The sequence below is a fragment of the Hesperophylax consimilis genome, chromosome 8 (assembly GCF_061612785.1).
Source record: "Hesperophylax consimilis isolate HC1 chromosome 8, BYU_Hcon_1.0, whole genome shotgun sequence".
NCBI lineage: Eukaryota > Metazoa > Arthropoda > Insecta > Trichoptera > Limnephilidae > Hesperophylax > Hesperophylax consimilis.
Window position 1 is genome coordinate 41,349,938 of NC_142843.1, and position 25,574 is coordinate 41,375,511.

Below are 25,574 nucleotides of genomic sequence, written 5' to 3' on the forward strand. Positions count from 1 at the left end.
GAGTAAAAGGTTGATTTTTTTTAAATTAGCCAGTAAAATTGTTTACATTGTTCCTTTTTCTACCACGGTGGAATATTCGAACCAAAAGACAAATCCGAGAACCACAACACCACAAAAGTTAAACACAGCAATTAGATAACAGGTTCGTTTATACTGTATAAAATTACGACAAGATACGTTGGTGCCATTGACATTAATCTCTTATGCCCATTCATAGGCAAAACTAAAGTTGATTACCAACACGAATGTCATAACCGTCGTAAGAGTCATAGGTAACATGATTACACACAGTTGTTGGTTGTTGTCATTGTCACGACCAGATAAGGCAAGATGGAGGACAAAGATAATCATTTGCAATTTCTTGTTAAGTTGAGAATGCTTCACGTTAGTGAAGAATGCTTCTCATTAGTCGAGAATGTCGGTTGTTTTGATTAATCAATAACCTCGGAATTTTATTGATCGAGTTGGATTTGCCGGTGCCTCCCACATCTCACGCCGCCCACTCGCCACCCACTTGTCACGGCACCGGGTATCGAACACCAGACTTCCCACTCGACAGACTGGTCCGAGGAAATTGAGCCAACAGATGTTCGCCCAGTAAGCACAGGAAATTAACTCATTGCTCATAGCACCAAATGGCCTTGCACTTTTATTTTTACTTCTTGGAGACGCTGGTTAAGTAAGCTTGATGCTGTGGTTTGTTCAGATTTTATTTTGAGAGTTCGTGAGCTTATACATTGAAATTTCATCTTACCTTTGTTGTCATTTGACTTGAAGCCATGTGTTTGGAGCGAACCAAATCAGGTAGACAAAACGTTCCGTTGCCCATTGAACTTTTCAATTTATTTCTGATGCCAAAAATCGAATTGCTTCGTGTTGTGTGTCGTGAGATGGCTTGTGAGTCCAATCTGTTTAAAGGATCGAACAAAACAAGAAGAATCATAAAACGGAGACCAAAACGCATAAAATCTTGCTTTAATGACTATGATAGTATCCCACGAATCCCGAACAAACCAAAAATCGCAAAATAATACACAACTTTTATTATGTATGCCCTAATTATTAATGTTTAAGTTTGGTACATTATATAATATTAGTTTTATCGACTGCGTATACTGGAAATTGGACTAAATTCGGGAAAAACTGACACGTTGCTGAAATGGGTTATCATTAAACCTAATAATACTATGCATGGCTTAGTGCTAACGTAGATTCCCATCTCTGCCCACACTCCAGACATTTTCTGTATTTAATATATCTAAATCAGAAATAAACTCAAAACCGACACTCTAATCATCATCGCCTGACGTCTAATAATCGTGAGCAATCGGCTAGGAATATCTAAAGGATATCCATCCCAAGTATGTCATCAAAACAACAATTCAACACACCTACAAAAAGTGATATAAATTCATGAAAAGTGATGAAACAAAAACTAGGTTAAATAGGTTACATAGCTAACTATTAATTCTAGTTTTTGTTTCATCACTTTTAATGACTCTATATCACTTTTTAAAGGTGTGTTTAATTTTCATTTTTATCTATACCGATTTATAACATATTTTGAGTTTTTAAGTATGAAGTTCTTATAAAATGTAATGTTGTTTTTGAAGATAATATAGGGCCGAAAAGGTAATTATGTGCAATTCCCTCGACAGAAGGAAATCGCAAAGTATGCTCCGAAAAATATTAAAAACATATTTGGTTCAGTTATTTAACATGGGTGAAAAAATTAACATGTATCTTTAAATGCAATTTAGGTATTTGTCGAGAGATTTTCGCTCTATTTTAAAAGAGTCGTGTTTTATTAAATATTTTCAAAATTTTCTCTTAATAATTATAGTTTTTTAATATTAGCGCGCTCCCTCTAACATTTGTATTCACATTCAAACTATCTTCTTCTTCTTTTAGAACGCTTACTACGGAGACTTAAGCAATGAGTTTTAGTCAGTGGGTTTAAATTGCAATTAACAGTTGCATTTCAGCAGCGTTAGGTTAGGTCAGGTTAAGTTAAGTACATAGGTACTAGTATCATTTCTCAAAATATGGGATACAGATCGCGAAAGGTCAACTCCTCTTCTCTCGGGTATAAACTCGGTGTACACTGACACTCTCAGTATCGTCCTGAGAAATTCTAAATCGAAACGACATTAGCCGTGTTTAGCCTTCCACTTTCACCTATCATTTTCCTACCACTTATACAGGGTGTATCGGCACTAACCCGACAAACTTTAACCAGCTATTCCTTAGCACATTTGGAGTAAAAAATGTTATGTGCACTTTGCTGTCCGGTAACGTTTTTTTTTAATAAAAAATTAATTAAACATATTTTCACCACATGTCACCACTGTTTTATCCTTTGTCAAAATTTGAAAGCAACATCGCAACTCTCGCGTGTTGCTGCGAACGAAGCCCGTATTACATAATCCAGTACCAGAAAAGAAATATTTTATTTAACAATAATGATTATTCACATTTTTCGTATGCGAATCACTGATTGTCTTCTTGTATTGTACACATCAGTTTTATTTTTGTATCTAAATTGTTTCACCTCTGGAATGCTTTGGTTTCACCTCTTACGCGTTTCACGTATTAAATAGTCTAATTTTGAAACTAAGAAACTAATTAGTAGATTTCCTGAATTTATAATCGAAGTCCAATAATTCTGAGCACTTTTAAAAACAATTTTCCTCACTTAGGTACTTATCAATAATAATAATTGGATTATTTGAACAGCGCCGTTGTTTTTTAAATCACCGTAAGTGCTCTGTCAAAATGTTACTTGCTAGGCTATCCTACAACGTATATTTTTTAATAAATTTAGTTATTTACAACTTCGCGGAATGTGATTTATGAATATTATTGCTTATGTTAAAAGCCTTCCAGAATTACCGGAATATAACGAGCAGCTTGACACACTTAAGTTTATTTCCACTAATTTGAAGGTACAAAGAATGTATAGTTTTAAAAACAATCCCGATGAATCAAAAAACGGTTCATATAAAACTGCTGCGCAACACACTGAGACAAAGGAAAGCACTCACACAAACGTCATGACTGCATTGGATTGACCACCTGCAAATGAATGCTGCCAGATTGCTAATTTATTTAAACAATAATTATTAAATTTTATTTAAAATATCGCAATTTTTTTAAAAAATCGACAATAAATTACAACTATAATTTAAAAAAAATATTCTTAACCCCACGCTTTTTCGTAATTGATTAATTAATTCAGAATTTAAACGTTGCTTGAAATGACTAGCCGTATTTGGTGACCAGATCTGAATATCCAGGTTCAGAATTTAAACGTTGCTTGAAATGACTAGCCGTATTTGGTGACCAGATCTGAATATCCAGGTTTAGAATTTAAACGTTGCTTGAAATGACTAGCCGTATTTGGTGACCAGATCTGAATATCCAGGTTCAGAATTTAAACGTTGCTTGAAATGACTAGCCGTATTTGGTGACCAGATCTGAATATCCAGGTTTAGAATTTAAACGTTGCTTGAAATGACTAGCCGTATTTGGTGACCAGATCTGAATATCCAGGTTCAGAATTTAAACGTTGCTTGAAATGACTAGCCGTATTTGGTGACCAGATCTGAATATCCAGGTTTAGAATTTAAACGTTACTTGAAATGACTAGCCGTATTTGGTGACCAGATCTGAATATCCAGGTTCAGAATTTAAACGTTGCTTGAAATGACTAGCCGTATTTGGTGACCAGATCTGAATATCCAGGTTTAGAATTTAAACGTTGCTTGAAATGACTAGCCGTATTTGGTGACCAGATCTGAATATCCAGGTACTTCCTCACCTTCCACTCCTTCCCTTAGCCATAAAACTTACCCCAATTCAACATAAAAATTGTTTAAATTATCGGATGTAATGAAATGCATAATAATTAGACCCCAAAATACTTAATTATTCAGGGAAATAAACCCCTGAGTCATCAGTTGGAAATACCAACGACATTAAGTGAAATTAACAATGCAATAATCCTATTATTGCATTGTTTAAAATTTCACTTAATTATTAGCATTAGCAAATAATATTGGGATTAGCAAATAATAATTTACGACAATTTACTCGGAAATCAATAAAGCCAGAATAATAAAAAAAGAAAGTTATCACTTACGTCGTCTGTAAGTGGCTTTACCAAAGTTTGATAATGCCGTCAGAAGGTGAAACAGCTGTCACGCGTAATAATAATTACAACTAGCAGAACTTGTTTATAAACACACTGTTTTTATAAATTTTTTAATAAGACTGTTAAAATAAAAAAAATCTCTAAATTGAAATGGAGTTCTACAAACTAAACTTAAAATCAAATAAATTTATTGCGAAGGTTCAAAGTACTGTACTGTAATATTATATTAAATAATTTTTACGTGTTTAATTATTGTTTAAAGTCAGATTAAAGCGATTAAAAAACCCACCTGGCAATTCTTATTCGAGTTTCGTTGTTTTTACGTATTGGCGCGCTTACAAGCATCAGTCGTCTCATTTTTAACCATTAATATTTAGTGTGTAGGAAAGAGAGAAGACGCTTTTCGACACACTTGTCGAAAAACTTGTTGAATGCCGACGGGCATACTCTTCTACAGATTTTATTAAATATTGATATGTAGGTAATATTGATGTGTAAATGAATGACATTGTGAGAATTTTACCAATAAATAATAAATGAAAATGCGGACATGTAGTTTATGTTAATTTTTTTATTGGAGCATTTGTTCGAAGTGACTACCATTATTTTCGATGCAAGCGTGTAGTCTTGTTATATTTTGATTATTTAAGTTTGCAGGATTTGCTTTAATTTCTGCAGCGGCTTCCATCACTCGTTCGAGCAGTTGCTCTCTTGAGGCTATTGGCTTAGCATACACTTTTTCCTTGAGAGCCCCCCACAGGTAGTAATCCAGGGGGGTCAGGTCGGGTGATCTTGGTGGCCAAGCAATGGCCGGACTTCCACGGCCTATCCAACGACCAGGAAACTCGACATCCAAGTAGTTCCGCACGGCAATCGAATAGTGTGGTGGGGCTCCATCGTGCTGGAACCACATTCTCCGTAGTAATTCGAGGTTCACATCTTCCAGAATCTCGCCCAGTTGCACTTGTAAGAACTCCAAATACATCGGTCCATTTAGTCTGGGAGGCAACTCGATTGGACCGAGTATTTGATTTCCCAGGATTCCTGCCCACATGTTGATGGAAAATCTGTCCTGGCTCGACGACTCCCGAACAAGCTTGGGGTTTTGTTCAGCCCAATGGTGCAAGTTGTGCACATTTAGCACTCCTGTTTTAGTGAACTGTGCTTCGTCGGTAAACAATATGTTTTTCATGAAGTCTGCATCTCTTATGACATTATGCAGCATTCTTCTGCAGTACACGACTCTGGAAAAGTGGTCATTCTCCATGAGGCCTTGGCAGCGCCTATAGTGAAAAGGTTTGAGCCCGTGCTTCTTCAGAACTCTCCATACCGCCATGTGTTCCCTGTGTCCTATCATCAGAGCGACCCGACGCACGGACAGCGTGGGGTCTTCGGTAATTAAGTTCAGGATTCTCTCCTCAACTGCCACAGGAACGATGTTGTGTCCTCCGCCGGCGCCTTCAATCCGTCCGATGCCACAGTCACGCAATTGTTGATACATCTGAAACAAAACAACAAATAACAACTGCTTTTATTATTCAGCTCAGTAATAATGTCAAATAAACAATCGCGGGCTTTTTCACTCATTTTATTTTTAAAGAACACTTATTTTAGGCACATATCAGAAAACTTACGTTTTCTCTTCATTTATTTCATTTTTTTATAGTAAAATGTATAACAAAGTGTTTTAAATTATAATTTTCTTAACTAGGTACGGTTGATATCTTGGATTCACAGGGGTGAAATTGAATTCAAGTAATTTAAATAATCCCATGGTGAGAAAGGGAGTGAATTCAATTGCAGTGAATGATGCATTTATTAGAGATTAAAATTAATTAACTTTTTAAAACGCCGTTTAGTGACCACTGAACACAAATCACCTAAAGTACAATTTACATTTTTAAAGTTGGTGGCCCCTTGTTATGTTTTTAATGTTCCCAGTTTAAATTTCAAAAGCGCTTTTTGGCATTATCAATGAATGTAAATAGTTTCAATAAACAATTGATAGGGTACAAACCTGGACAAAGGTAGCATGGTGTGGGACGCGTCTTCCAGGAAACCTCATGCGATACTCCCTTACGGCTGCTCGTGAATTTCCATTGCAAAATCCATAAACAAAAACAATATCTGCTTGCTCGGCAGGTGGATAATTGAGGGGCATATTTCAACAGTAAAAACTTAGATAACAAAACAAAAACGAAACTAGAAACTTGATGACATGCGAACTCCCAAAACAGCACTGACCACTGATACGAGACGGGGTGGCGGGAACCACACGGGACTTGAGACAGAATATGTGTGAAAGAGATGACAGTAGCGCGGCGTTGCCAATTATTTTACCCCTATACTGTGGGCAGTAGCGGAGTGTGGAAATTTTATTTATTTTTTGTTTTTAAAAGAAAAAAAATGTTACCGGACAGCAAAGTGTACATAACATTTTTTACTCCAAATGTGCTAAGGAATAGCTGGTTAAAGTTTGTCGGGTTAGTGCCGATACACCCTGTATAACCCTTGTATATTCTGAAACCTTTGGAGTAGGTAGAATTTGGGGTAGAAATCGTTGATGACATCTGAATAATTCGTGCCGTACCATGTCCGTTGTAACCCACGAGGGTTCCGTCAGTCTCGTCCGTGTTACCCAGGAGTCTCAAGGTCACCTACGTGGGGGTCACACGAGAGCCCGTGGGATAGGAAGAGCCTCAGGGGTCCAAGCCATATATCCCTGCAATTAGCCACACCTGTCATTATACAGTTACATTAATAACACAACGGTACAGACGCGCGCACGTCCGAGGTACAACAATTGTGTGCAAAATAACCTGCAAATAATTGCCATCAACTATTTGTATGCAAGGACACTTAATACAGAGTACATTACGTGCGTCATTTGAGGTATTATTTGGAATTGATGCCCATAAAGTATAAAAACCACATTTTAAATAATATTATCGTGTTTGAAGGTATCCCACGAATATAATAATAAATTGTGTGATTCGCTCATTTTTGTGAATAATATTTATTTTATTTACGTCTTAATGTGGTCTAAAAACGCTGAAGTTAGAATATTTAACTGTGGAACTAGCAAAGTAACCATAATGCCGTTTTATGCAGGGATAGGCAGAGAGATCGAACCGCCAAACAACTGTGTTTTATCACACAATCCAAAGGTACTAACACCCTCTTGTTATCGTGACTGGCACCACTAAAGTATTTGATTCACTTGATCGTGCCATGTCTTCCTCAGGCGTCCCCGACTTCTTCTTCTATCATTAACATTTGCGTATATATTCTCCTTACACCCCTTTCTTCGTTCATCCGCTCTACATGCCCAAACCATCTATCACATAGTACCGTTTAAAAATAATAGCATCATTAAACTTAATACATTTTCAGAGTAACTTTCATCGTAAACAATAACTTCCCAACTTCGAGGAATTTATATAATTTGATCGAGGATTATTCCCGGTTTCACAATGCACATCGCTAGATGTAGCACAATGGTGAGATCGAGGAATATTCCCGGGTGTAAAATGCACATCGCTAGATGTAGCACTATGGTAAGATCGAGTAATATTCCCGGATGTAAAATGCACATCGCTAGATGGCGCTCACTCTGTAAATTGCCATCTCAACACAGGCGTTACACACCTAGTGAGATGGGCAATACGTCATTATTGTAACTAAATGTAATATTAAAATAAAATAAATAAATAAAATAAAACAAATAATTCTTCATATTTATTATAACACGCCATTTGTTCCACATTCCTTCAGTTCAGGGTAATTATCTCATATCATTTCCTGCTTTTCACCTTGATATCGTTTTTCGTACACGCTCCTGGGAAAATGATTTAATACACCGAATGCCAGAATTACCATACGGCAGAGTATTTTTAGTACTTGAATGGAGGTCAGCGAAGTGAAGAGATTCTAGTTAGCGAATTCTTCATCTTACGTAACTGACAAATTGATAAGTTCTTGAATTAATTATTATATATTCAGAGGCGCCTAAACTCTTGATAAATTCTGATGAGTGACGTGTTTATTGTTTACCACAACACTTTATCGTTGTGCTCATTTTTGAAAGATCTATAACTTTTGGTATTTGATTATTCAAATAATTAACTCAAAACCCATCTGTTTATTTATTTACATATTTTAGTTATTTATTTATTAACGCCCTTTTTAGGGGCTTTTACATATAACTTGTAATTACACATAATATATTTAATGAACTGCTTCAATAATAACATTTTGTATTTGTTTATTGATAATATAAAAATGTCCACATACTCGGTATAATTATTTCCCTTCATTAGTATTCTGGGCAGAGAGGAATACATATGGTAGTTATTCACAGAATTTCTGCAATGAAATAAATTTCGACTTCTAGTATTATGTAGTGGAATCCGAAAGCATATCAATGCAAGCAATTCTGAACCATCGAATGCATCACTTGGAATTTTATATAGAAATACCCAAGTCAGTAAGAATCCTTATGTCTGACAATTTAATTATTTTCATATAATTTAGAAGAGTGTTGTAGTTTAACCAAAAATCCCCAATTTATTTTGTATTTTTTCAATAGCTTATACATGAATATTATAAAGTGTTTTTCATATGGAAGAATTGTACTCAAGTTGACTTTTAACAAAAGCAAAATATAAAATTTGAATTCACATTTGAAAATTTGAATTAACCTTTGAAAATTTGAATTCACATTTGAAAATTTGAATTAACCTTTGAAAATTTGAATTCACATTTGAAAATTTGAATTATTGTTAAAAATCATATTATTAGAGAACCATATAAAATATTCTAGCTTATGCCCGGTTTCGTTCGAGATTTCCCCACACTTTTTAATAGCGTACAATTTATTTGAAAAAATGGACAAATAATTTTGCCGTCTAAGTTTATGTATATAATTATCAAACTATCCATAATTACATAAAATTTACCTTACAACGCCTCATCTTTAATAATTAGTGAAAGATATTTAGTCAGTAATTATTAATTAGCTATATTTAAACAATGCTGTTTTTCGCCTTGATCAATCGAATAATTAGGAAAAACACTTCAATGGGAACGGTGAAAGTATTTGTTGCAACGTCTCCCTCAATTAACAACTTAATTGATAGTCCTGCCATCCTTGCCACTATTAAACTACATGTGCCGACTAGGAATACAAGACAAAATATAACATTCTTCTGTAATACATACACGACCAACTATCAGACACACTCACTGACCAATAGGACGCATGATCTGGGCAACAAGTATGGGGGTGCTATTGATTTATTTATTGACTCCATATATATATATTAAGCATAATCTACACCAACACTTTGTTGAATCCTACAAATTAGAGTAGCGTTGGTAAATTAGTTTTAATGATTTGTCTTATATGTAGTGTTGTTGTAATTTCTTTTTTACTTTATGTTACTCTTACGTTTTACTAATATTGCTTCATATTTTTTAACATTTTCTCATTATACTTGTAATCACAATTTTACAAGTGTGTATTTTTACCTTCTTTAAAATGGATTACATCTATTTACTGTCAATATCTCCTGTATAATACATATTCTCTTATTGTACTGCATCATGTATCACTTCTATGTAAAAGCCTTTTTAGGCGTATATATAAATAAATAAATAAATAAATAAAACAACAAACGACAGAATGAATGGTTCCAACGGAGCTCTTAGAGGCAGGACGATATCGATGGTAAACATTAGAAATGAATTGACCTCGCGGTGTCTGCTGTTTGCCTCGCCTAGACCATCCATCTCCCTCACAGCTGATGGCTGACAGCTGACAGCTGATGTCACAGCTGATACAAATGACTGCCGAACAGGAAACCAACACAATGTCGGTGGAGAGCTTTGATTAGCGTCTTTTGCCATTCGCTGTAAAACGCTTTGGTTAAAAGGGCATCGCAATTGGCTACATTGTTGTATGGAAACCTACCTAAAATTTACCGCACTCTGTTTATGCCCGGATTTGCCCGAGTTTCAACACTAATTTTCGAATTGAATAATCGACAAATGTTTTTTCATATGAATATCATACAAGAGTTTCACCTGCTCCCAACCGCCTGGAGCCAGTAAGACTTTGGCATCCGCGATTGAGGTATGTTGAGAGGGCGAAAGCAGTAGGAAGCCGAAGGAGATAGGAAAGAGGAAGGTTGGGAAGTAACCGGCCATTCAGATTGATAAAAAAAAACCGCTAAAGCCATTTTCAAACAACGTTTCAATTCTGATTGGTGATCTTACACCAGGGCTATACTGGGAGTATTTTCCCCTCTGGAACGTACCGCAAATATACTATATATTATTTTTAATCAATGTGAAAGAATTTATTTTAATCCGCGATCCCAGATTGCTAGTCAATAGCCTTACCACTTGACGACGGAGGCCGTAGTAATAAATGCACGTAGGTGGGCACTGGGCACTGGGTGCTATATGTGGTACACATAAAATAAATAAAGGAAATTCTATATCTACCAAGATTGGCGAGATTACGCGAAGTCATATAAACTGCAACAGACATGCATTTAATAATATTTAGTAGTCTGTAACACGAGACGGCTTAAGTCTGCAGTTACATAATAATTCAAGCGAAATAAATCGTGAACAACGTTTACGTCGAAATGACGAACAAACCGCAAGTCTGGCCAGCTAAACCTGCTCAGCTAATAACATATTATGTTCCTGAAAATCCTTCTAGAAGCTTTGCCGTAATGCTAACTTCATACGTATTTATTCACATTATACAGATAATCACTTTCTATTTTAAGCTTCTCAGAGTCATAAACGAAGAGACCAAAGTATAGGTATGTAGCATACGTCATATCTGTCCAAAAACAGAAATGTTTTCACAATGTCCAATCTGCTCGTAATGCTAGAACAAAAGGACCCAATCTCTCACTTATCCCTTTCGCTAAAACAACTTTTAGCTAAAGAAATTTTAGATACTCTACAACTTCCACTGGTCATTAGACAGAACATTGTAATATAAATCAGATAGCAAGTCTTGGATTATCAGCCAAGACAGATCAAACATCAACGGTTTTATTAAAACCTAATTATAAATATTTACATGGTTAAGATGCTGTCTTTTATTTTAAATATAAAATTTCGTGTCCTTATTTTTATTTTGTAGTAAACTGCTTATATTATAGACTGAGCGTGATCTCAACACGAGTTCCTGGCGGGTCAGGTACAGCACATCACAAATGTAAATGAACACGAATAAAAAAATCTTAAGTTTGGATTTGTGGCCAAAATACCCAACTAAACTGAATAATTATTATTTTACTCAAAAGATGTAGCAAAAATCTAGTACGGATATGTACTACTTTATTTATTTGTGTTTCAAATTATAAAATATGGGCAGTTAAAGAAATCGATTTTCCCGATTTTAGAGGCAACTCTGTAAGATTTGAGAAGGTCGCGCAGTAATAAGTACTGAAAGTAATGAGTCCATCAGTACCATCAGCAATTGACTCATGGAAACGTGACAGGATAAGAAGAAGTTGTTTATCATATCACAATATTCACAGAAATAAAGAAAGTGGGAATGTCACGGAGGTGAATTAACATCTCGCTGATGATCATGATGTCATGCTGGAAGTAGGTAGGTACTTTCACTTCAGCGTCTAAGACCAGTGTGAATCAGATAAATTTGCAGGTATTTGTGAGTACTAATAAAGGCTTTATCAGTTTCGTTTCAATTGGCGAATGCAGTGAAATATTAATAGTTGTTACTGAAATCATTTAATGTATGGCCATACTAGAATATTTTACATGTATCAAACCGGGTGGTGAGCAAATTGTCGATTGCAGATATTCAAGTAAACAAATACTGACACCTAATAATAATAAAATAATAATTGGATGACTTGTATAGCGCCGTTTTTTGTGCAAAATCACCTCAAGGGCGCTGTACAAACTTATAATATATTTCTACAGTGATCTATGTTATTACTTAACTATTTATGGAGAAAATATACAGTACAACTTACCTGGTAGGTCACTTGAGATTAACACTTAATTAACATTATCTAATTGTTTATTGGCGAAATTTAGATACAGGATTTAGGACTTAATTGAAAAATTGAATATAACTGGACTTTCTCTTAGGAATGGTATATTTAATTTAAGGGTACGATAGCTTAAAAAGGTAAGTTTTTAGTTTAGACCTGAATTCTGTTGGACTTGTTATGGATCTTAGTTCCGGAGGGAGTTTATTCCAAGCCTTCGGCCCAGATACTCCGAAAGCGCGATCACCAAACTTAGTATTTGGCTTGCGCTTTGGTTCCATCAGTCTGCCTACAGCTGCTGATGTTGCTGATCTAATAGTTGATTATCTGTACAAACTTGCAATACATTACTTTACCAGGAAACTCCCGTCTTAAACCATGGTCTTAATACAGCCGTGGTGATTACAAACCTCAAAAAGAAATAGTAGCCCACGATGGAAGGAGACGATTAAATAAGAAGCAAGAATCAGCTGTAGGCAGACTGATGGAACCTAAGCGCAAGCCAAATACTAAGTTTGGTGATCGCGCTTTCGGAGCATCTGGGCCGAAGGCTTGGAATAAACTCCTTCCGGAACTAAGATCCATAACAAGTCCAACAGAATTCAGCTCTAAACTAAAAACTTACCTTTTCAAGCCATCATTCTTAAATTAAACATACCATTGCTGAGAGAAAGTCTAATTAGGTATATCCAATTTTCCCATTGTGTCCTCAATTCTGAATCTAAATTTCGCTAATAAACAATTAGTTAATGTTCATTAAGTGTTAATCTTAAGTGACCTACCAGGTAAGTATGGTACTGTATATTATCTACATATATAGTTAGTAATAACATAGATCATGTAGAAATGTATCATATATTTTTACAGCGCCTTTGAGATGATTTTACACAAAAACGGCGCTATATAAATCGAAGATTGACCAACTCTGCTCTAGTATTTCTGATTCTTCCCTATTTTTTGAACCTGCTGCAAAGAGAACTGTTGTAATTCATCTCTCTCTGCTAAATGCTTCATTTATGAGAAAGAAGAAGAGATTAAAACGGTACTCTCAGCGGCATGCCCATCCATTTTATGGCTGTAAATGGAAACAGGAAAAGCGCCACAGTCAGAAAAGCTGTACCTCTCCAATAATGGGTTATGGTACACTGAGACATTAACGTGAAACAGCATGTCTTTGAAAATGGGATTAAAACCATAAGAGAAAAGGTTGGGATATATTCAGTAGACGGATACTGCGGATTAACCTCTGCTATGGGTGAGAGGTGACGGATGGTGTTGGTCGCGTGGGCCGGTACCTACGCAGCCGTCACCTGCGCCATTTGCATTTCTGTAGGTAGCAATGGCGACACACATGGCGCCTGTTCCTCGTCGCTGCATTCCGCCTTCCACCTTCCACTTTCTGCCCCAGCGATCTTCATCAATATGCCTTATTGTCGTATCAATTCAAACATAATGTCCATACGCCCAACAATACAATAGTATGTGATATAAACATAATGTTGCTCGCACTCAATAATCAAGGCGTGTGTAATATTATGTCGTAGAGTGTTTATTGTTTCCGCATTGCTTTGATCAATTGACGAAACATTTGACCCGATTTTAGTCTAACGGTTTCATTGCACCAATTCTGTTATATTATTTATTGTTTTAATTGCCATTGACAGGGATATAATTGGCTTTGGAGTCGAATTATTCTTATTTTTCCTCCTTTTGTAGGAGTTTGGCTTTTATCAGGGGAATTTTCATTCTGCACTCTCTAGCCTATTAATCACGTATTTTTCAAAGCCATCTCGTCTCAAGCTAAAAAATCTTCCCCTGTAATTATCAGGTACTGTACTTGTCACTCCTTATGATGTTACCAAGATATTCGGCTTTTAAAATCGTCTCCAGGTATCAGCATGAACAACCCTAAGTAATCTCGAAAGATCTTTTTCCAAAAACAGTGATCTTGTGTACATAATTGGTGTACATTATGAATTCCAAAAAATATGCTTTACATAAATTGAAAGTTTACTATCGTTTCGCTTGAGTAGAATACAAATAAAAAATAAATTAGTCAATCAAAAAAATAAATGTAAACTACTAAAAAATTTTTTTTTTCAATATAAATGTATGAACGCGTAAAGGAAACAACTTTTAAAAATACAATAGGTATTATAGCTAAGATTATCTGTGATAGTTTCAGTTGATTAACTTTTTTGCTTTCTTATAAAATTATGCACAAAATAAATAAAAACCAGTTTTGTGCTTGAAATAGAAGTTTCTAGACTCCGTTTGTCAAGCGATTTTAATGCCTATTACCTGCGATATAAGGTAAACCAAGAACATACACATTTTTGGCTTTTAGCTTCCTCTTAAAGCTCGTTTATACCATTCGGTAAATTGCGCTAACTTCGGGAGGTGATTCTACATGATGGTAAAAGTAAAAAAGATTAATAATATTTTCGAAATTCCAACTTTTTTCCCATACAAAATATTTTAACTTTTTTTTACCTAAAAACTACTTAAAACGTTGGAATTATTTTTCTTTTTTACTTTACCCCCGTACACCCTGTATATGATCGACACGCATTAGACCTCTTATCAAAGTAAATATTTTACGGGAGTTGTCCAAATCACACACTGTACCTCCGTTCAAACAATAGGTTGTCATATCAATTTCAGTTAAATCAGAAACAGAAGCAATTTATAAACACAATATTATAATAACACGATGTGGTCAATTAGTATTCAGTCTGCGATCTTAACAACATGTCCATCGTCTAACATCCGGCCACAATAATTCTCTGTGAGCATGTTGGGCGTATGGTGTAACCTCTCTTTCTGTTACTTAGATTTTTATGAAAAAAGAGGGAGAGGTCACAACAGATCTATCAGCAGAATGCCTGTATTAGAATTCTCTGCAACGCGAGATCTGTTTGACAGCGGCTTGGGTGCAGATACTCTTCTCTTAGGTAGCTTGATTTATTAGCTTTTGAGATACCAGTTTATTTATTATTTATTCATTTTTGGAGGCGCGTGGAATAGTTCATTGCGTCAGAGTGAATGCTGGAGTAAGAATAAGTACCAATAGTAGGCATAGAATGTAATGTTCCTATGTACATTAGCAATTTTCTGGTCCTTTTCTAAATCATTCTACATTGTATTTTTTGTTTTTGTTTTATGTTCTTTTGTGTTCCACGAGTAGAGAGCACTTTTCTGTGTGATCAATAATATTATCGACGGAGATAGGTCATTAGAAAGTATACCAAAATTTTAAAGACAATTTTTTATTTATTTTATGCTTATATTTCGGTACAGTTATATACCAACGCATGCGTTATTTGAATGGTGTTTATTTACAAACAATTAATAACTTTGCTATCCGGCTTCACGCAAAATTTATCTCATTCATCAAGGAACACCGTCTCTCAAAACAAGCTTTACAACTTTAATCTGATTCAATGAAAGCCGTTTCATTAGCCAGATTACAATATTCCTCCCCCCGATGAATGGGTGTGAACAGCCAGGTAGGTAGTATCCTCGCCGGGTGCTACGGTCCCCGTTAGTCTCAATTAGCGCCCCTCTGCCACCGTGCCCCTCGGAGTCTCTCCTTATACCTCCTGGGTGCCTGCCATGCCGTACCAGATACCAGGTGGCCGACATTCATTAAGCTTGTGTATATCCCCACATATCCATATGAGCGGCTTAATTGATGGAGCTTTGGTATAATCAGTTGTATGGCGGGGTTCCGCAGGATTTAACAAGGTAATATCAGGTGAGTCATCCATTTGAAAAGGGGTTTACCATGAATTTAGCAGGAGTCAACAATTAAAAGTCGTTCGCGGTTAAAAGATAATATGGACGCCAATGGGTTTCGACAGTACTTCAGTTATACTTTTTTTTTCAATCATGTTCAAAAGAGAGAACTCCTAGAGTTACCGAGAACACCTTACATAATTATCAATAAATTGTTTATTTCAAGAATGACTGGCAAACAACATTATTTAAGAACAGGTTTCCGGATATTTGCATTTTCAACAAAATCGCCATAAAACCGACAAGTTTCGCCGGGGGGAGGGTGGGGAGATTTTTGTATGGAACTATGCGCACGCTTCTGACAATAATCTATTTATCAGACATTGTAGATTTCTCACAGCAGACCAATATTTAACCTTAAGGCGATCACTATTTTGATTAATCTTTTTAACGAATTGGTGGACATTATGAATACCTTTTATTGTTATTAAGTTTAATTTGTAGAACTCCATTTTATTTTTTTATTTTTTATATATACAATAATATTATTATTGGGTTTATAAAAACAGTTTATTTTTAAACAAGTTCTGCTGTGTAATTATTATTACGCGTGACAGCTGTTTCGCCCTCTGAAGGCATTATCAAACTGTGGGTAGCCCACTTACAGACGATACATTTATATTATTTCTAGGTAGGTATTTTAATTTCATTTACTGATTTCTTAATTGATTTCTAAGTAAAATATTAAAAATTATTAATGGTTATTACCCCAGCAAAGTTTCCCCAATTAGTGTAATGTTTAAATTTGACTGAATGTCTTTATGTTAGTTATTCCCAAACGATGACTCATAGGGTTATTTTAATAGCATAATTAAGTACTTCATAGTGCACTCATATTTGCATTAGGTTTGAAGATATCTAGTAGGGGTGAACGAATTATATTTGTTTGTTCATTAATTAGAATAGCTTTCGGATTATTAGAGTTTTTGTTAATTTCTAACTGCTCTAAAAGATTCAGTTTACGGCCTTTATTTTGTACGTGTAACGGAGTTGGTTTATTATTATCATTAAGTGAGTGATTTTCATCTAGGAGATGTTTGGCAAATTGAGATTGTATTTTATTATTATTTTTAAAAGATCTTATATGTTCTTTAAACCTAGTGTTAAAGGACCGGCCCGTTTGTCCAACATAAACAGCGTTGCATTCGTCACACTGGAGTTTATAAATGCCACTATTTTGTAATTTGAGTACCTTACTTTTTGAGTTTTTAAGAGATGATCCTAAGTTGTTATTTGTGCGGAAGGCAATATCTAAACCACACTTTTTGAGGACTTTGGCAATTTTATTAGATGTCTGTCCGATGAATTCTAAACACCCGAATTTATTATTCGTCTTATTATTAGTCGTTGGGTAAATTAATTTAAGGTTATTTTTGTGTTTGTTATTATTAATTATTTTTTCAATGTCTCTACCCTTGAAGCCATTATTTTTAGCAATAGTTAGGATTGTATTTTTTTCCTTCTCGTATGCTTTCTTGTCGAGTGGGATATTCGTAAGCCTATGTACCATTGAGTGGTAGGCAGATAATTTATGTGACCATGGGTGTAAAGATTTATAATTAATGGTCGTATCTGTAAACGTAGGCTTACGGAAAATTTCAAACGTATGTTTATTATTTTCTCTACCGATGGTTAGGTCTAAAAAATTAATTTTATTATTACACTCTCTTTCAACCGTAAAGCAGATTTTACGGTTGATGGAGTTAGCAAATGTGACAAAAAGATCTAATTGTCTGTTGGTACCTTTCCAACAGACCAAAATGTCGTCAACATAACGAACATAGTATATTATGTGTTTGCTAAAGATTGAATTTAAAATTTGTTTTTCAATGTAATCCATGAATATTTCTGCAAGAAGTGGACTGAGGGGCGATCCCATTGGTAATCCGTCGTTTTGTTGATAGAATTTATCATTAAACTCAAAGTAGTTAGTTTCAACACAAATTTTAAATAGATCGAATAAGTCTTTTTTAGTAACTGGGTTTATATTAGATTCGTCTAAAATATCTTCAATGATTTTAAGGCATTCTTGAATAGGGATATTGCTAAAGAGACTGACCACGTCTAAAGATATGAACTGGCAATTGTGCGGTAGATCAATGTTTTTTATTTTATTTACAAGTTCGAGAGAATTTTTAACGCTATGTTTTGGGTAGAATTTAGTATGTTGTTTGAAAAGAAAGTTAAGTTTTTTGGCGAGTATTGTCGTTGGGGCGTTTATAAAAGAAACAACGGGACGTATGGGGATATTATCCTTGTGAATTTTAGGTTGTCCGTATAATGCAGGAGCCCTTGGATTCATCACCATTGCACTTCTTCTAGCGAATTTATTTGGGAATATTGATTGGCAATTATTTATTAGGTTGCGCACGTTTACTGAAATTTTGTCCGTTGGGTCCTTTTTTAAGATTTCAAAGTCTTCTGGTTTTAGGAATGCTTCTACTTTATTTAAGTAATCAATTTTGTTTAATATAACGACGGAATTTCCCTTATCCGCTTTAGTAATTGTGAGGTCGCTATTTTTAATTTTGGCTTTAATATCATTTAAAATTTCCGTTTCTTTTATATTGAATTTATTTTTATTTTTACTGGTTGATTTCAAAGTTTTTCTCAATATATCCGCTGTTATTTGTTTAGGTAAGCCGTTATTTTTTATTTTAGACAGAGAAATTTCTGTGTCGATTGCCAAACATTCAATTTTTTTTTTAGTGATATCTGAATTTATTTTATATTTGAAGCCTTTATCTAGTAAATTTATTTCATCTTCTTCAAAAGTTTCACCTGATAGGTTAATAGTTTTTATATAAAACTCCGTATTTGTATTACTTTGATATTCATTGACTTTTACATTTTTATTTTTAGATTCGACAAGTTTTTTAAGTTTATTTTCCTGAGTTTTGAATTTATCAGATATGATTCCGCCGATGTGTTCACGAGTATCGTAATCCAGGGTATCAAATTCCCATGGATGCAGTTTAAAAGTTAATTCCGAATGCAATACCTTGATGTAGTGAAGTATTGTGTCCCTTTTCCGACAACATTCCTTAGTCTCCTCCTTCAACCATATCCTCTGCGCTCGATGCACAGTTTTTATGGCTGCCGAGGATTTGCTTTTGGTAGAAATATGCACGTACTTGGGGATCACGTTTAACTTCAAACACTCTTGGTTAAACCAAAGGTTTTGCACTATTTTCCGATGTTTTAATTTTAATCGTCTGTAAAAAATCACTTGGGTAGCTATATCAGCAACCTTCAATTTATTTATTGTTATTAAGTTTAATTTGTAGAACTCCATTTTATTTTTTTATTTTTTATATATACAATAATATTATTATTGGGTTTATAAAAACAGTTTATTTTTAAACAAGTTCTGCTGTGTAATTATTATTACGCGTGACAGCTGTTTCGCCCTCTGAAGGCATTATCAAACTGTGGGTAGCCCACTTACAGACGATACATTTATATTATTTCTAGGTAGGTATTTTAATTTCATTTACTGATTTCTTAATTGATTTCTAAGTAAAATATTAAAAATTATTAATGGTTATTACCCCAGCAAAGTTTCCCCAATTAGTGTAATGTTTAAATTTGACTGAATGTCTTTATGTTAGTTATTCCCAAACGATGACTCATAGGGTTATTTTAATAGCATAATTAAGTACTTCATAGTGCACTCATATTTGCATTAGGTTTGAAGATATCTAGTAGGGGTGAACGAATTATATTTGTTTGTTCATTAATTAGAATAGCTTTCGGATTATTAGAGTTTTTGTTAATTTCTAACTGCTCTAAAAGATTCAGTTTACGGCCTTTATTTTGTACGTGTAACGGAGTTGGTTTATTATTATCATTAAGTGAGTGATTTTCATCTAGGAGATGTTTGGCAAATTGAGATTGTATTTTATTATTATTTTTAAAAGATCTTATATGTTCTTTAAACCTAGTGTTAAAGGACCGGCCCGTTTGTCCAACATAAACAGCGTTGCATTCGTCACACTGGAGTTTATAAATGCCACTATTTTGTAATTTGAGTACCTTACTTTTTGAGTTTTTAAGAGATGATCCTAAGTTGTTATTTGTGCGGAAGGCAATATCTAAACCACACTTTTTGAGGACTTTGGCAATTTTATTAGATGTCTGTCCGATGAATTCTAAACACCCGAATTTATTATTCGTCTTATTATTAGTCGTTGGGTAAATTAATTTAAGGTTATTTTTGTGTTTGTTATTATTAATTATTTTTTCAATGTCTCTACCCTTGAAGCCATTATTTTTAGCAATAGTTAGGATTGTATTTTTTTCCTTCTCGTATGCTTTCTTGTCGAGTGGGATATTCGTAAGCCTATGTACCATTGAGTGGTAGGCAGATAATTTATGTGACCATGGGTGTAAAGATTTATAATTAATGGTCGTATCTGTAAACGTAGGCTTACGGAAAATTTCAAACGTATGTTTATTATTTTCTCTACCGATGGTTAGGTCTAAAAAATTAATTTTATTATTACACTCTCTTTCAACCGTAAAGCAGATTTTACGGTTGATGGAGTTAGCAAATGTGACAAAAAGCACCGCTGCAATGCAACGCTGCAACGAATGCAACGCTGTTTATGTTGGACAAACGGGCCGGTCCTTTAACACTAGGTTTAAAGAACATATAAGATCTTTTAAAAATAATAATAAAATACAATCTCAATTTGCCAAACATCTCCTAGATGAAAATCACTCACTTAATGATAATAATAAACCAACTCCGTTACACGTACAAAATAAAGGCCGTAAACTGAATCTTTTAGAGCAGTTAGAAATTAACAAAAACTCTAATAATCCGAAAGCTATTCTAATTAATGAACAAACAAATATAATTCGTTCACCCCTACTAGATATCTTCAAACCTAATGCAAATATGAGTGCACTATGAAGTACTTAATTATGCTATTAAAATAACCCTATGAGTCATCGTTTGGGAATAACTAACATAAAGACATTCAGTCAAATTTAAACATTACACTAATTGGGGAAACTTTGCTGGGGTAATAACCATTAATAATTTTTAATATTTTACTTAGAAATCAATTAAGAAATCAGTAAATGAAATTAAAATACCTACCTAGAAATAATATAAATGTATCGTCTGTAAGTGGGCTACCCACAGTTTGATAATGCCTTCAGAGGGCGAAACAGCTGTCACGCGTAATAATAATTACACAGCAGAACTTGTTTAAAAATAAACTGTTTTTATAAACCCAATAATAATATTATTGTATATATAAAAAATAAAAAAATAAAATGGAGTTCTACAAATTAAACTTAATAACAATAAATAAATTGAAGGTTGCTGATATAGCTACCCAAGTGATTTTTTACAGACGATTAAAATTAAAACATCGGAAAATAGTGCAAAACCTTTGGTTTAACCAAGAGTGTTTGAAGTTAAACGTGATCCCCAAGTACGTGCATATTTCTACCAAAAGCAAATCCTCGGCAGCCATAAAAACTGTGCATCGAGCGCAGAGGATATGGTTGAAGGAGGAGACTAAGGAATGTTGTCGGAAAAGGGACACAATACTTCACTACATCAAGGTATTGCATTCGGAATTAACTTTTAAACTGCATCCATGGGAATTTGATACCCTGGATTACGATACTCGTGAACACATCGGCGGAATCATATCTGATAAATTCAAAACTCAGGAAAATAAACTTAAAAAACTTGTCGAATCTAAAAATAAAAATGTAAAAGTCAATGAATATCAAAGTAATACAAATACGGAGTTTTATATAAAAACTATTAACCTATCAGGTGAAACTTTTGAAGAAGATGAAATAAATTTACTAGATAAAGGCTTCAAATATAAAATAAATTCAGATATCACTAAAAAAAAAATTGAATGTTTGGCAATCGACACAGAAATTTCTCTGTCTAAAATAAAAAATAACGGCTTACCTAAACAAATAACAGCGGATATATTGAGAAAAACTTTGAAATCAACCAGTAAAAATAAAAATAAATTCAATATAAAAGAAACGGAAATTTTAAATGATATTAAAGCCAAAATTAAAAATAGCGACCTCACAATTACTAAAGCGGATAAGGGAAATTCCGTCGTTATATTAAACAAAATTGATTACTTAAATAAAGTAGAAGCATTCCTAAAACCAGAAGACTTTGAAATCTTAAAAAAGGACCCAACGGACAAAATTTCAGTAAACGTGCGCAACCTAATAAATAATTGCCAATCAATATTCCCAAATAAATTCGCTAGAAGAAGTGCAATGGTGATGAATCCAAGGGCTCATGCATTATACGGACAACCTAAAATTCACAAGGATAATATCCCCATACGTCCCGTTGTTTCTTTTATAAACGCCCCAACGACAATACTCGCCAAAAAACTTAACTTTCTTTTCAAACAACATACTAAATTCTACCCAAAACATAGCGTTAAAAATTCTCTCGAACTTGTAAATAAAATAAAAAACATTGATCTACCGCACAATTGCCAGTTCATATCTTTAGACGTGGTCAGTCTCTTTAGCAATATCCCTATTCAAGAATGCCTTAAAATCATTGAAGATATTTTAGACGAATCTAATATAAACCCAGTTACTAAAAAAGACTTATTCGATCTATTTAAAATTTGTGTTGAAACTAACTACTTTGAGTTTAATGATAAATTCTATCAACAAAACGACGGATTACCAATGGGATCGCCCCTCAGTCCACTTCTTGCAGAAATATTCATGGATTACATTGAAAAACAAATTTTAAATTCAATCTTTAGCAAACACATAATATACTATGTTCGTTATGTTGACGACATTTTGGTCTGTTGGAAAGGTACCAACAGACAATTAGATCTTTTTGTCACATTTGCTAACTCCATCAACCGTAAAATCTGCTTTACGGTTGAAAGAGAGTGTAATAATAAAATTAATTTTTTAGACCTAACCATCGGTAGAGAAAATAATAAACATACGTTTGAAATTTTCCGTAAGCCTACGTTTACAGATACGACCATTAATTATAAATCTTTACACCCATGGTCACATAAATTATCTGCCTACCACTCAATGGTACATAGGCTTACGAATATCCCACTCGACAAGAAAGCATACGAGAAGGAAAAAAATACAATCCTAACTATTGCTAAAAATAATGGCTTCAAGGGTAGAGACATTGAAAAAATAATTAATAATAACAAACACAAAAATAACCTTAAATTAATTTACCCAACGACTAATAATAAGACGAATAATAAATTCGGGTGTTTAGAATTCATCGGACAGACATCTAATAAAATTGCCAAAGTCCTCAAAAAGTGTGGTTTAGATATTGCCTTCCGCACAAATAACAACTTAGGATCATCTCTTAAAAACTCAAAAAGTAAGGTACTCAAATTACAAAATAGTGGCATTTATAAACTCCAGTGTGAAGAATGCAACGCTGTTTATGTTGGACAAACGGGCCGGTCCTTTAACACTAGGTTTAAAGAACATATAAGATCTTTTAAAAATAATAATAAAATACAATCTCAATTTGCCAAACATCTCCTAGATGAAAATCACTCACTTAATGATAATAATAAACCAACTCCGTTACACGTACAAAATAAAGGCCGTAAACTGAATCTTTTAGAGCAGTTAGAAATTAACAAAAACTCTAATAATCCGAAAGCTATTCTAATTAATGAACAAACAAATATAATTCGTTCACCCCTACTAGATATCTTCAAACCTAATGCAAATATGAGTGCACTATGAAGTACTTAATTATGCTATTAAAATAACCCTATGAGTCATCGTTTGGGAATAACTAACATAAAGACATTCAGTCAAATTTAAACATTACACTAATTGGGGAAACTTTGCTGGGGTAATAACCATTAATAATTTTTAATATTTTACTTAGAAATCAATTAAGAAATCAGTAAATGAAATTAAAATACCTACCTAGAAATAATATAAATGTATCGTCTGTAAGTGGGCTACCCACAGTTTGATAATGCCTTCAGAGGGCGAAACAGCTGTCACGCGTAATAATAATTACACAGCAGAACTTGTTTAAAAATAAACTGTTTTTATAAACCCAATAATAATATTATTGTATATATAAAAAATAAAAAAATTATGAATACCAAAAAATATGCTTTGGATAAATTGAAAGTTTTCCTATCGTTTCGCTTGAGTAGAATTCAAATAAAAAAATAAATAACTCATTAAAAAATATAAATGTAAACTACTAAAAAACCATTTTTTCAATATAAATGTATGAACGCATAAAGGAAACAACTTTTAAAAACTACAGTCCTATAGCTAAGATTATCTGTGACAGTTTCACTTGATTAATTTTTTTGCTTTCTTAAAAAATTATTTACAAAATAAATAAAATCCATTTTTGTGCTTAATCGAACGTTTCTGGACTCCATTTGTCAAGAGATTTTAATGCTTATTAACTACAATATAAGGTATACCAAGAATATACACATTTTTGGCTTGTAGCTTTCTCAAGGAGAGTATGGCCGTACGGAGTATTGCAACTTGCCAACACGGTGGCCAGGAATCGCATCAACTTCGAATCAGCCCCTCGTATATGGTAGAATTTAACTAAACATGCGTACCTACAATAAATTATACTAGTAGTTCGGTGATTAGCAGATCTCAGGTACAAAAAGTATCTTCCTGATTTTCTCTTATTTAATAAAACAAATCCAAAATTTCCTCAGTAATCATAAGAACAGTAAGTTGTTACTTAAATGCCCACCTAATTAATTATAAACAGTATATCTTCTCATGTAATAAAAATAAGCAAGTTATACAATTTGTCCAAAGACAAATTTGGCAACTCTCCATCCAAACTTTATTCCCGGTAGGTACCATAATATATAATTATTCGACAGCTCTTATTAGGGTACGTATACATTTGCGAACCGAAACGCGAACCGTCCCACGAATTACGGGAAAGGAATGAATCAACTGCAAGCGGCGTTTCGTGCCATTTGCGGTTGCTTCGTTTCTTTCCCATAAGTTGAGGTTCATATATATCTACAGGGTGTATCGGCACGTACCCGACAAACTTTAACCAGCTATTCCTTAGCACATTTGGTGTAAAAAATGTTATGGGCGCTTTGCTGTCCGGTAACATTTTTTTCCATTAAAAACAAAAAATAAATAAAAAATCCACACTCCGTCACTGTCATTTGCATTGTTTCTCGTGTTCAACAGCTGTTATTAGCAAGTGTGTCAAAAAGTGTCCTAGCTCTTTCGTATACACTAAATAATAATAGTTAAAAATGAGACGAATGGTGCCGTGCCATTTCGTTGTGATTGTAAAAGCGCGACAACATAGGTACGTACGTACATTATTCAACGAAACTCGAACAAAATATTGCCAGACGGGTTTTCAAACTTTGACAAAGGATAAAACATTGGTAACATGTGGTGAAAATATGAATAATATTTTTTTTATTAAAAAAAATGTTACCGGACAGCAAAGTGCCCATAACATTTTTTAGTCAAAATGTGCTAAGGAATAGCTTGTTAAAGTTTGTCGGGTACGTGCCGATACACCCTGAATATAT

At 34.0% G+C, this 25,574-nt stretch overlaps 1 protein-coding gene across 2 annotated transcripts in view; it reads right to left on the reverse strand.

The window, feature by feature from the left end:
- if (integrin subunit alpha inflated) overlaps nucleotides 1–25,574 on the reverse strand; it is a 218,611-nt gene that overhangs the window by 122,566 nt on the left and 70,471 nt on the right. The window lies entirely within an intron of this gene.